The sequence below is a fragment of the Branchiostoma lanceolatum genome, chromosome 16 (assembly GCF_035083965.1).
Source record: "Branchiostoma lanceolatum isolate klBraLanc5 chromosome 16, klBraLanc5.hap2, whole genome shotgun sequence".
NCBI lineage: Eukaryota > Metazoa > Chordata > Leptocardii > Amphioxiformes > Branchiostomatidae > Branchiostoma > Branchiostoma lanceolatum.
Genome location: NC_089737.1, coordinates 15,670,599 through 15,684,028, shown reverse-complemented (window position 1 = coordinate 15,684,028; position 13,430 = coordinate 15,670,599).

The following is a 13,430-nucleotide window of genomic DNA, read 5'->3' as shown; positions in this document are numbered from 1 at the left end:
GGGGAAAGCAGCATACATTTAGGATGAGCAACTTTATCAAGTTTATCCTAACGTGTACTTGTAATTTACGTAGTCAGAGGGCCGCTCGGCCTCTTGTGGGTTAAACGAAAAATTATAACTCAAACAGTACATCTTAGGGCATCTTGAAACATCTGTATTTTCGTCCTTTATCGTTGTTGTCTTTCCTCTTCTTTTTTCTTTTGTTATCCATGGCTGTTATTACTGCTAAAACCTGATATCGCCCAACGCCTAGGCCCTGTTGTTATTTCTCTCTTGTAGACCCTCACCAGACAGCGATGGGGTGGGGGTCGGTTTTAAGCCACAGTCACATGTAAAAGTAAGCCGTACGGTTTTCAGTAATCCGTCTCTGTAACACGTTGGCCTTGAAGGCCCATGGGGCATTTCAAACTATCGTGTCTTATTCTTGAAAATGGGGAGAGATTAAGTTGCCTTTCTCTCCTAAGCCTTCAGTATACAAAGCAAAGAATAAGCGAACTACTTACACCTTGAAGAACTAAACAGCTACGGGAATAGCAAAGCTCTTTATCCACAAGCACATATTTAAAAACAGCCGACGTTTCGATGACCGTCTGTCATCTTCATCAGGGCAATACTGACTGGTTCACAGTGCACTGAGCTAGATGTTACTGCATGCTAACAATGGGGTCCCAAACGTTAACTATTGCCACATACGTAGACATTGTTAAGTAACAATGCTGAGATAACTACCATACAGCCAAGTTTTTCAACAAAAAAGCGTCCTATTTTTCTGATTTCTGTGGAACTAAAGGAAGTCAACTTCATAATTATAATCATTATGTTTAAGTATCACGCTTTGATCTCTGCATAGAAAAGAAAAAAATTAAAGGAGAAAATTTTCAGCATTTTCTTGAAGAATGTTCTGACTAATCCTGGATAGTTATCTTAAGATTACACTTTGCGGCTACGTGTCTAAGGCTAATGACAGACCCCAGAACATCACAAGAGCGCGTCTTTGAAGAGGCGACAGTTTTTTTTGTGTTGACTTCAAAGTAAACACTTGGAAAAGTACAATGTAGCTGATTACAAAGTCTTAAAGTATGAGTACAGAGGGAATGCAAAGACACGATCCCGGTGCAGTGATCAACTTTAACCTTTAGTACACTGAAGTATCCATTTGGCACCGAATTCTGTATTGGTTACAGAGTTAGGCAGCAGGGAGAAGGTTAAAATGTTGAGACCAGACCTGGGGAGTAGTGGGTATCCTACTGGAAAGTCATTTGAGACATATATTGTTGTAAACATAAGGTGGGCGCGTGCTGTTTTCAGTTCTTCAACAAAAGAAAGAAGTTCGCCAGACTCTTTTCTTCACCATAGATTAGGTATGTGAAGTTTTGAGACGAGCTCTGTGTAGGCCTAGTCGACTTCTGTAGCGGTGAACTTCGAAGTGTTGAGACCATGATCGGGGGTGCCTTAACTATAGACTGGTGTAAATTCCATCTGTTCTTTTTTCATAAGTAGATATTAAGAAAAACAAGAGTCTTTTTTCACCGTTATAGAAGCCACATGAGTTAATCGACAGTCGTCTTTATTTGTCCACGAAGGACTACCAGGAAGAAAGGGCATATGAAGTTTTGAGACGAGCCCTTGCAGGTCTATCTGACTTGTGTAGCGGTAAACTTCAAAGCCGCGGGCCCGTGCCCGGCGGTAAGGTGGATTTACCGGGTAGATAACCACAGGCCTGACATACTTCTGGGCTCAGCTGCTTCCCAACACGTCTTTTCTAGTTTCCGCTCAGATCTACCGTACAACGACTAACAGTTGCTCAGTCCTACGGCCGCACATGGGTTCGCCCTTAGTAGTTGGGCAACCCTGACATGTACATGCTAAACCAATAAATAAACTTTTAAAAATGTTAAAAAACGACTAACAGTTTACCAACTGTCATAGGCCCCATAACCGTCTTGAGGCAGGAGGGGCATTGGGGTTGTTATCCACTGTGTCTAGGGCACAGTACTGGAAGGTGAGGCCCAACTCCCTCTTCCACCGTCTTTTATCTCCCCAACCGAAATCAGGGACCCATTTTACACTTGAGTGGAGTGAAGGACATTTCCCAAGGACGCAACGTCTAGGAATCAAAGCCGTGACCTCTTCGTACCGTATCCGCTAGCCTACCTACCCGGCGATTCGACGCCACAACTGGCATAAGATACAGTAAAGTAGCAAATTGTGTCGTGTGATCGTCGAAAGCTTCTGCTAAGAAGCGACTGTCCTATAAAAGAAAATTTATTACAGTTATGCTATCAGCAAACATGAACAAACAGACAGACAAGCAGCACCGAAAACATAACCTTCTTGACGAGGGCAAATGTGAAAATCTCATCGCGGCATCTAGCTGTCAGAAGACCAACCCAGTCCACAGTTCCAGTTGTTGTTTACGTCGAAATATCATTTGGGTCTCGGCGCTAACAGGCAATTAGCTCAGATTTGTTCCGGGACGGCCCCAAGACGTCTTGAAGTTCCCAGGATGTCTTGGACTTCTTCCAAGGCGCTGTACTTCCCGTCAAGATCGTCTGGGGTGAAGATTTAAGGGTTCAGAGCTCCTTAAAGGGCGTCTGGAGATGTTCCAAGGCGTTAATCACAGGGATGACGTTTTACAACGCATGGCAAGACCTTAGTCTTCTTGTGCGACAATCTAAGCAGGTTTCAAAGGAACTTTAAAAAAAAACTTGTTTACATTTCATGTACAGTTTTTTTTAAGCTGTATATGATATTACGTTATAACATAGATTTGTATCAGAGTCTGGATTTCTGTTGGTTCGTATGATATAAAAAATTATCGTTTTGTACAACATCAAAATTGACTAGTTTTTCTGTGTGTGTTTTTTTTCTGAAACACGTCATTTCAAATGAGATGTTGAGCCGGGGGTCCAGTGTCTGAGACCATGTAAGAGAACCCACCACACTTATCGATAAGTATGTCCTAGTCGAAACACACATGGAGGCGTGGCGAGCTGCACTGCGTTATCAGTCATTAGCGTCATCTCAAAAGTAGACGATAAGTTACATGTAAAATCTTCCCAGCACCTTTCAGTGTACAGGGGCGGTGCCCATCTCTGCATCCATAAACCTAGAGGCACTACCGTAGGTGCACTGGTGTGTAATGGTAGTTGGTCTCGGGCCATTGCATCGGGCCAATAGCGAGTAGCTTTACATACAACATGTATCGTGTGGTGTACGTGGTGCTTACCATGTTTTGTGTGCACAAACTGAGTGACGTGTACTTCAGAACAAGGACACGCGCGATCACTCCCACTTCCGGTCCCTTCCGACTTACTTAAAGGAGGTCACATGTATCATGACGTCTTATGTTGAAATGTGGCCGAGGCAAGTTGTTTGGGTTTTATGGTTCTATATGTTTGCAAGATATGGGCTCATATTTATTCTGTTGTACAAAATGACAAGATGAATAATGTGCATTTATCACTTACTAAATATATTATATATATATATATATATATATATGTGTGTGTGTGTGTGTGTGTGTGTGTGTGTGTGTGTGCGTGCGTGTGTGCGTGCGTGCGTGTGTGTGTATATATATATATATATTACATCTTTAGTCTGACTCAGTTCTGTTTCAGAGCTCTTTTCTGCGGATCCGCTTTTCTTTTGCGTTATAACACATACTACTGGTATTTTAATACGTTCTAGTGATATTGAAAGAAATCAAGCCAAGGTGCTCATTGACAACACGTACGGTGGACGAACATCAGTGATATTTCATAGTCACAACACAACAAACAGACCCGCCTGAAGTTTGTTAAATGTGGCAGGGAATTTCCCAAGCAGCCTTCGGAACCTCTGCTTCCCCTACTGGATCAGTTTGTCCTCATTGAGTTGAGCTTGTCTTAATCATGTGGTATATGCCTCAGGGACAATGTGGTATATGCCTCAGGGAGAAGACATGCTGTTCCAGTTCCAACCACGTGACCTGCAACCTTGAAATGACTTTCAGGTCTTGTTACGTGGCGACAATTGATTAAAAAAACTTCCGAAAGTCACAATCACATCTTCATGGGACCGAAAGCAATTTTCAGACATGCGGTAATCTTAAACTTGTAGTGTCGAGTTTGTCATGTTGTGGCTGCTTTAGTAGTAGATTGCTGTAGTTTCGCCCTTGACACTAAAAGCAGCCATCCATTCACACCGAACCGCTAATGGCTCACACGGTATGATGACGTCACATCGCCCGAGGCTGAACGTGACGTCACGACCTTGAGGCCACCGACCGGCAGGGCGAAACGCCGCCGCCTTGAACTTGGAGAGTTCAGGACAACTTTTAGAATCAGTTGATACATGTTGATTATCCTTATGAGACACAATGGTGATGATAACACACAAGGTTTAAATATAGCTCATCAGACGTTAAACTTGTACCAGGTCCAGGAAAGAAAGAAGCTTCGTGTCTCTAGTCTGTGCTTGTAGTTTGATCAGATCGAACGTGCCCTTTTCTTACTACTGCAGTCTCCAATCCTGCATATTTGTTCCACGATTTCACACGAGGTCTGAACCAGTCTATCTCCGGGTTTTCATGTGGTCTAAACTTCTCTATTTTCCATGTCATCCACGAAGATAGAGGAGCGAATTATTTCAACATAGAACGCGTCACATAATTTATCTGCCTATTTTTTTCTTCCTCTTAATTAAGATCTATAGGCATTTTATATTTTGTATCATTCAGAATTAGTATAGAAGCCAATGTCTGCAAGCAACGACCCTCTTGAAGTCAAGTTATCAAGCTTTTATGGCAAGTTGTAAAGAGTTTTAAGGCACTACACTCAACCTCTTTGTAATCAACGGCCCTTGACAGCGTCTGTGACGGTCGCCTGCTTACCTGATATATGACTTTTCCTTCAGATGATGACCTTGGGGACTAAGATGGCGGACAATCGAGTCCGGGCATGGCGCCAGGCCGTCATACATCACGGGCATGACGTCATAAGCAGCTGCAACGTATCCAGAAAATCGTGGTTGCAGGGTTCGAACCTAGAACTCCGCGGGGATGACTTTTATTACCGTCCTCCTCTGTTTGTGGACTTCTTAGAACGTTTAGGGCACCCAATTAGCATTGACACTTTTAGCATCAAATCGTTTATCGTTCACCCACTATGAAAACAACAAAATGTCATAATTATGTCTCAAAATGTCAATACCTTTCCATTACTAAGCAGTGTTTATACCCGCTTTCCTCAATTATTCACTGTCCTTCCATTTACAAGGTGACCTTGGAGACCAACATGGCGGACAATCAATCGCAGGCATGGCGCCCGACCGCCATGCATCATGGACATGACGTCATCACCAGCTGTGTCCCCTCTCCAAGAATTACGGTTACGAGGCCTGAACCCGAAACTCCGCGCATGACATTTCTGTCAGGCTTGCCCTCGTACATAAATCAGACGACACTGAGGAGAAACGTGTACAGACCAGTCGAGCGGGCGAGTCACGCCACTTTAACTCTGACGTCATCTTGCACAAAACCCAAAGCTTGGTTGAGGCAAACCTTATGGAGTGTAAGTTAATACGTTCCATGAACCAATACTGACGTCGATAGCCTCGTACGTTGGACTGAGGACAACCACATGCAACTCAACCCTTCCAAGTGCATGGTAATGCTGATATGCTTCATGCGGAACCCCCCTCCCCCACCTGTATTGACTATTAAAACATCAACACTTCAAGTCGTACAGTTCGCTAAGATCCTGGGGGTAATCTTTCAAGCGAACCTGAAATGGGACGCCCACGTCAACATGATGGTAAACAAGGGGAGCCGCAGACTGTACTTGTTGCGGGTACTTAAGAGACATGGCCTTGACACTACAGACTTAACACTAGTCTTCGTTGGCTTTATACGACCAACTCTGGAATATGCATGCCCTGTGTGGCACCCAGGTATTACTAATGCCCAATCTCGAGCGATTGAGAATGTACAAAGAAGAGCTTGTCGTATAATTCTCGGCCCCAACTTTGTTAGCTACAGCATGTCACTGAATCAATTGTCACTGCCATCTCTATGTAACAGACGACACGAACTATGTGCTAAGTTTGCTACTTCCTTGTTAAGCTCCACGACGTTCTCCAATTGGTTGCCTCCAAACCGTGTGAGTCTCCATGGCAGGAACCTTAGGTCTAAATACCAGTTAACGCAATTCAAATGTAGAACCGGTAGATATAGAAAGACTACACTACCGTACCTGGTTGACCTTCTCAATAACAAAGCACCACAGATAAGCACTTAGTAAGTATATATTTTAAATTGAGTCTTGTTGATTAAGATATGTGATGTTTTAATGTAGGTATATCTGTTTGCTTTTAAACTGATTGTAAGACATACCTCAGTTCAGCCAATAGGCTGCCTTTGTATGTTTGTGTCATGAAATGACAATAATAATAAACCATTCATATAATACTCATTGAAGAGGGAAATAGAAAACTATCCATTGAATTTCTCAATTAACAAATACCCCTAACACTAATGGCAACAAATGGTATGTCGTCATTTCTTGTTTTGAAATAGAACGATGGAAGTAAGTAATCATATGGCTTTATTACAACTGTACAGGTACAACGTATCGCAACAACAACAACTCTAATAGTATAATCTCAACTTTAAAGCACTAATGACTAGGTAACATGTATAACGATATTGTTAGATATTGAACATGCCTTATGATTACACATATTACGTATGGCTATTTTCTTATTTTACCTATATGTATTACCAATTGCAATAATAGATACAGTAAATGATTTATTCAACCTTAGCTTGCCTGCCATTGACATCCATGTTATGAACAATCCTGTAATCTGGTATTCTTTATGGGACACGTTATAAAGCTTGTTAGAGCACCCTGAAAATCATACAAGGTGATTCAAAAGCGCCTCATGCGGAATTGCTCACAATTACCGATTGCCAAATGCAATTAGTCCATATTTGTGGACTAATTAAAACAGTTGACAGGCTGATCTGTACAAAATGCACGAGGCCTGCTCCAGCTACGTCCCAATACGGTGTGTAGTTATCAGTTGAATTGCAAGTATCATCATTTAGCCTACCGATTTCAGGATAGATACAGAGCAAGCCTCATCTGCAGTGCCTGCTCGTAATAGTTTTGGGCCTTTCCGTGATCACCAAGGCCCTTCCAGGCGTTGCCTAGGTTGCCAAGGGACGTGACAATGGCTGGATGGGCGGTGTTCTCTCCATAAATTCTCCGCTTCATCTGCAGTGACTGTTCATGATAGCTGACGGCCGTTCTGTGATCACCCAGACTCATGGAGGCGTTGCCTAGGTTGTTAAGTGCCATAGCAATGTGACTATGGTCAGCTTTCTTACCAAAAGTACTCTGCCACGTCTGAAGTGATTCTTTGTAATGTGCAAAGGCCCTTCTGTGATCACCAACGTTACTGAATGCGTTACCTAAGTTGTTGAGTAACGTGGCAATATCAGGATGGGCGTTTCCCTCACCGAACATGCTTCGACACATTTGCAGTGATCGTTCAAAGTAGTTGATAGCCTTTCGGTCATCTCCATAGTCCCTCCAGGCGTTACCTAGATTGTTTAGCGACGCGACAATGTCAGGAGTTGAGGTGCCCTCTCCAAGAATGGTTTGATTCATCTGTAGCGACAGTTCGTGATAGCTGATGGCCTTTCTGTGATCACCCAGGTTATTCCAGGCGTTACCCAGGCCATTGAGTGACGCGGCTATGTCAGGATGTGCGGTATCCTCACCGTATACCCTTAGCATCATCTTCAATGCCTGTTCACGATAGCTGACGGCCTTTCTGTAATCACCAAGGTTCGCCCAGATTTCGCCTAGTTGATTAAGCGCCGCGGCGACATCGGGATGTGGAGTGTCTTCACCGTACATTTCCCGCCACATCTGTAAGGACTGTTTGTAGTAGTCCTCTGCCATTGCATGATCGCCGAGGTTATGGAAGGCACCACCCAAGTTGTTAAGCGAGTGAGCAACTTTGGGATGTGGAGAGTTCTCGCCATAGATAGTTCGCCTCATCCGCAGTGACTGTTCATGATAGCTGGCCGCTTTTCGGTAGTCACCAAGTTGGCTGAAGACGCACCCCAAATTGTTAAAAGACATGGCAATATCAGGATGTGCGGTGTTCTCGCCATAGATACTCCGCATCATCTTCAGTGCCTGTTCATTATAGCTGAGGGCCTTTCTGTGATCACCGAGGTGTGTCCACGATTCACCCAAGTTGTTGAGTGTCATGGCAATGTCGCGAAGTGCACCGCCCTCACCAGAGATGCCCCTAAGAATCTGCAGTGACTGTTCATAGTAGCTAGCAGCTTTTCTGTGATCGCCAAGGTCCCTACAGGTCGCACCCAAGTAATTAAAACACACAGCAAAGTACGGATGGGCACTGTTCTCGCCGTAGACATCCAACATCATCTCCAGTGACTGTTCATAGTAGATACTGGCCTTTCTGGGATCACCGAGGTTGCTCCAGGTGGTTCCCAAGTCGACAAGTGTCATCGCAATGTCTGAATGTGCGGTGTCTTCACCGTAGATATTCCTCATCATCTGCAGTGACTGTTCAATATAGCCCACGGCCTTTCTGTGATCACCGAGCTGTGCGCAAGCAATGCCCAAGCTGTGAAGTGACGCGGCGATGTCAGGATGTGTGCCACTCTCTCCATATTTGGATCGATCATTCTCTAGTGCCCTCTCCGTGCATGTCTTTGCTTTATGGAAGTCGCACAAGCTTCTGTAGACCTCCGATTTCAGTCTTGCCGAATCGTCAAATAAAATGGAGGGCTCTTCCAGTCGCTGCCCTTCTGTGATTCGTGAAATAAAGGATTTCAGTGGACTTGCTGTGTAGTAGTATCTCATGAGCTGTTTTGAATTGGAGAAGTAGAACACTTTCCTCAATGTCTCCCCGATATCTGTGTCTGTCGACATGGACGATAAGGCTGACATGTTCTCCACCTGCCCACGGTTGTTCATGTATGTCCGCAGCCTCAGTTCTGCAGAGATGCTGACCAGCACCATCAGGTGATGCGCGTTCTCACTGTTGATGATTCCGTTCTTGTGCATCTTCTGAATTGTCTCCCAGATTGACGTCGGTTGTATACCACAAAGTAGAGCCCAACAAGGCACTGTTATGCTTGAAAATCGATAGATTTCTTTCTTAACATTCAACAGCCTGGCTGTGGGAACTTGTCTTTCAAACGTAGGTTTATTTTCCATCAGTATCGTGTTTGCTATTAGCGATGAAACATGGTTTTCTTGCAGTCGCTTGGACCAAGAAGTGGTATATTGATCCATCAACTCCCGCTCACCGGTGATCAAAGACACGTTGCCCAGGACACTTGCAAGATGGTAGCCTTTCTTCAGATGTAGCGTTATGTTTTCCTCCAACAGGTTTGTCATGTTGCTAGGTGTGCGGATGAGTTCGAAGGTTTCCCCCCTGCCCAGTGGAGTCTTGCAGGCATGCGGCATGGATCCGTCGAACGAAAATCCGTGCGGTGTGACAGAGTCGTAGAACCAGTTGTCCAGCGGGTCTTTTGATTGAAAATCATTCAGGGAATTAATCGCCATGGCCGGGAGAATGGTTTCTCCCAGGTTGATGACTTTGAGGTGCAGATAGTGAGTGAGATTGCGGAAATACCTCACATCACCGTCTGTTTCATTCTCTACTAAAATGGCGAATTCCAGATCAGAGTACGGAGTTACCAGTCCTGTGGCTTGTGAACCCAGGCCTATCATGGCGTGCTTACTGGGAGGGGGACCCATTACCTCCATGCACTCATCTACAAGGCCGGCTATAAACTTTCTTCGCTCCTCAACAAGCGTCTGAAACAGTTCCTTGATTGATTCTGCCCTGTTCTTCTCAATTTCCGTTATCTTCGGGTCGTCATCATCAAGACTGTAGGGATCTACCTCTTCAATCCTTTTCATCTCTTCCTCTACATACTGTCGATTTTCCTTCAAAATCAATTTGTGTTTGTCCACTTCATCGTTGTCCATTGTTTGCTTGACATTCAGCACATACTTGACAAATAAGTTCGTTATTTCCAGGATTGCTTGTTTGACACCTTCTCTGTCTTCCCTTCTTGCTCTGACCAGTGCTGCATTACAGAGTGCTGCAGCCTTGGTGAAATCTCCCCCGTCTCTTGACTGCATTCCTCTCTTCAGGTAGACCTCGCTCATCTTGGACAGGGGCTCTGCCTCTTTCCCGTGTGTCACTGCATTTGAATCTGCAACAAAGAACAGAAGTTGTAACTTTCAGTTATGCTCTAATCACACGCTGTGCATCACGGTAACACTGTTGATTATCGTGACCTTTCTCTGGTGGATAGTTGGAACTTTTTTAACAAATCGTATTAGCACACAATAAGTATCAACTTGACTCTTATATTTGGTTCTAAGACTATTCGTTCAAAATGTCCTTGTTATATTTTGTGATTTTGAAATCATCGAGATATGATCCAATAACAATCAGCAACATTCTGAAATATTGTTTCGGAAACTCACCTTTGACATGGACGTCCTTGAGCGCAGCTGCAAAGTGTTCCTCTGCCGTGTCCAGGTTCCCTGTCTGCAAGGCCCTGCAGCCCTCCTGCATCTGGTCTCGGTATGTACTGTACAACACAAATTTAGATGGCAAATGTTGTCGATGGCACACATTCAGCCGGTAAGCTATGGCGAAATTTGCATTTCTTTACTTTTACTCTTCTTGTGATGAACATTTATTGTGGAATGTCAAAACAGTCTTACTTTGGATCTGAAAAATCTTAAGATAGCAATCAATAAAAAACTATTGACAACATTTGAAAATGCATTCGCAGTTTAATCCTTGAACCGGCTCATACGCACCGTTGGCCGATGACGTCATGGGCCTCTTGAATTGAAGTAGTAGCAGACTTAGAGTCGTTGTCGTCAGCGGCTTTTCTTTTAATTTGTCGTCTCGTATGCTGCCGATTATGCCAAAAAAACATAATTGTAAAAAAATTCATGCAAGTTAAGTCACAAGTGAACGAAATATAACTTTATGTATATATTCCTTCCCAACTATCAGTACCATGTATGCATTTAAAATGTATTTTCCTTTTTTTAGTGCAAAGCAAAGTAGCAGATCAATCAGCGATGATAGCTATTTCTAAGGTCAGCAATGATGGTATGTAAAGAAAATGTACAATTGGTTACTGTCCTACCTTCAGTTGTTTTTCCTTGACTTTCTCCGCGTACTTGATGCGGTGCTTCAGTGTTTCTCTACCATCTGAATCTTCACAGTAGTCCAGCGCCCCTCGGTACAGGCCAGCTGCTTCGGTGAATGCTGCCTCGTCCCTGCCAACCCTTCCCTTCTCTAGGTGCAGATCTCCGAGGCTCTTCAAAGATTCTACTTGTAGATTTTTATTCCAATCTACGATCGCTTTGACAAAATAGTGTGTATAAGCTTCAATTAAGGGTGATGTACTACCACGTCCTTTTATCTTGGTCTTCTCTTTTACTTCCTGAAGTGTCGCTGCCACGGCCAATGTGATGTTGCCTGAAATCTCAGCCTCCATCCTTGCATGCCTTTGATTGTGAACAAGATTCGTACATTTCTCTGCATATTTGAGACGACGTTGTATAACTTGTTTCTCTTCCTCAAAGATATAGTATCTAGAGAGTTCTTCGTACAACGCACATGCGTTGTTGAAGTTCTCTACCTTATGTTTCTTCGTCTTTGCTTTGTGCAGGTACAAATCTCCAAGACTTTTTATTGCTTCACATTCCAAAACCTCGTCTTCAATGCTGATGGCGTGAATCAGCTTCCTTGCGTATCCCCTCTCTACAGCATCCAGGTCAGAACCACCTTTAAAGATCAGGTCTAACTCACGGAGTTCTTCCGCCACTGCTGACAGCTTAGTCTTTGCCTTAGGCATCTCTGTTTGTTCTTATGACATACGCTTGGCTACGCTCAGACTTTTGAGCTATTTTACCTTGCTAATGAAATGCAGAAGGCTAACCGTGTCTGTGTCCTCAGATCGACTTACTGTTCTGGTAAAGATAAAGTTGCATTTGGAGTGACATACCGAGGCAGCAGTTCGAATAAAACGTCCCAGGAAGCCATCGTGATTTGTACAGTGAAAAAAGCGGAGTTCGTAGACCTGAAGAGTAATCAAAATCTCATTATGGATATCGCAGTCATTTATTGCTTTGAACACATTGTAGGATACCCAGACATTGATCTGGATTGATAACGTGTAGAAAATTAAGTCTTATAAATCTTACGACCATACGTTGTCAGTGGTTTGGGCCATTGACCTCTGACCCGAAGCTCACCTGTTGTGGAATTCCCCCAGATGACGTAACGTTAGCTATTTCTGGAACCGCCCAGGTGCAATTTTCCACAGTGATTGGCAACTTTCAAATCAACTATTATACGCATTATCCTACGCAAGTATTGTTGGTAGGGGGCAGCCGTATCACATCAAGATTCGCAGGCAAGGGTTGCCAGGATTTGTTCCAAATAACGTGGCATAAAACCCGGAAGTGAATCTGTAAGTGCAAGGAGGTTATATAGACCTCATTGGTTAGTGTTAGTTGACCCTTACCTACTCAACTGGCAGGTCTGAGAGGGAACAGTAGTCTTAATATATCTATTATAAGTTTTTTCCTGTAACCTTAACGTTCTGTTGAAATCGTAAGATACAGTATCTTCATGGTTTGCCGTAAACGTTATTAAGGTCGAGATATAACGTTTAAGACCGTTTATGTTTCATACATGTAGGTACATCGTCAGGCATACACACCTGTTCAGTCCTGTCTGGTTTGTGTTGTTTTCCGTGCTACCGACAGTGAAGAAAATGGTCTCAAGTTGTTCGTGTGGAAATCTATCTATGGTCGGACGTGAAGTTTTGAATCACAGTCCGCGCCTGGCACTGGAAAAGAGGAAGTCCCCGGGTGTGGCCGTATCTTTTGTACCTTGCTTGGGCTTCTGGGAAGGGGGATTTCCACTGGGATGGTCCATTAACCAAACGGTAGGGGGTGGGACAAGGTGACACTAATGCATGTTTATTGAATCCGTGGACTCTTTATGTACATACATATTGGTACGTTTGTATATGGTACATGTGTGTGTCACGGTGTGTGTGCGTGTGCGTGACTATGAATTTCTGTGTGTGTGTGTATCTGTGTGTGTGTGTATCTGTGTGTGTGTGCGTGCGTGTGTGTGTGTGTGTGTGTGTGTGTGTGTGTGTGTGTGTGTGTGTGTACATGTGTGATGTGCGTGTGATATTTATCTGATGGTCTAGCATCACCATTAAGAAACTAAAACTAGGAACAACTGGTCTTTCAGTGACTATTGTATGGCATGCATTTTCATGTACCCATTAATGTGCACATTCATATTCAGTGATGATGTCACGCTGAGTTCATGCTTCACGT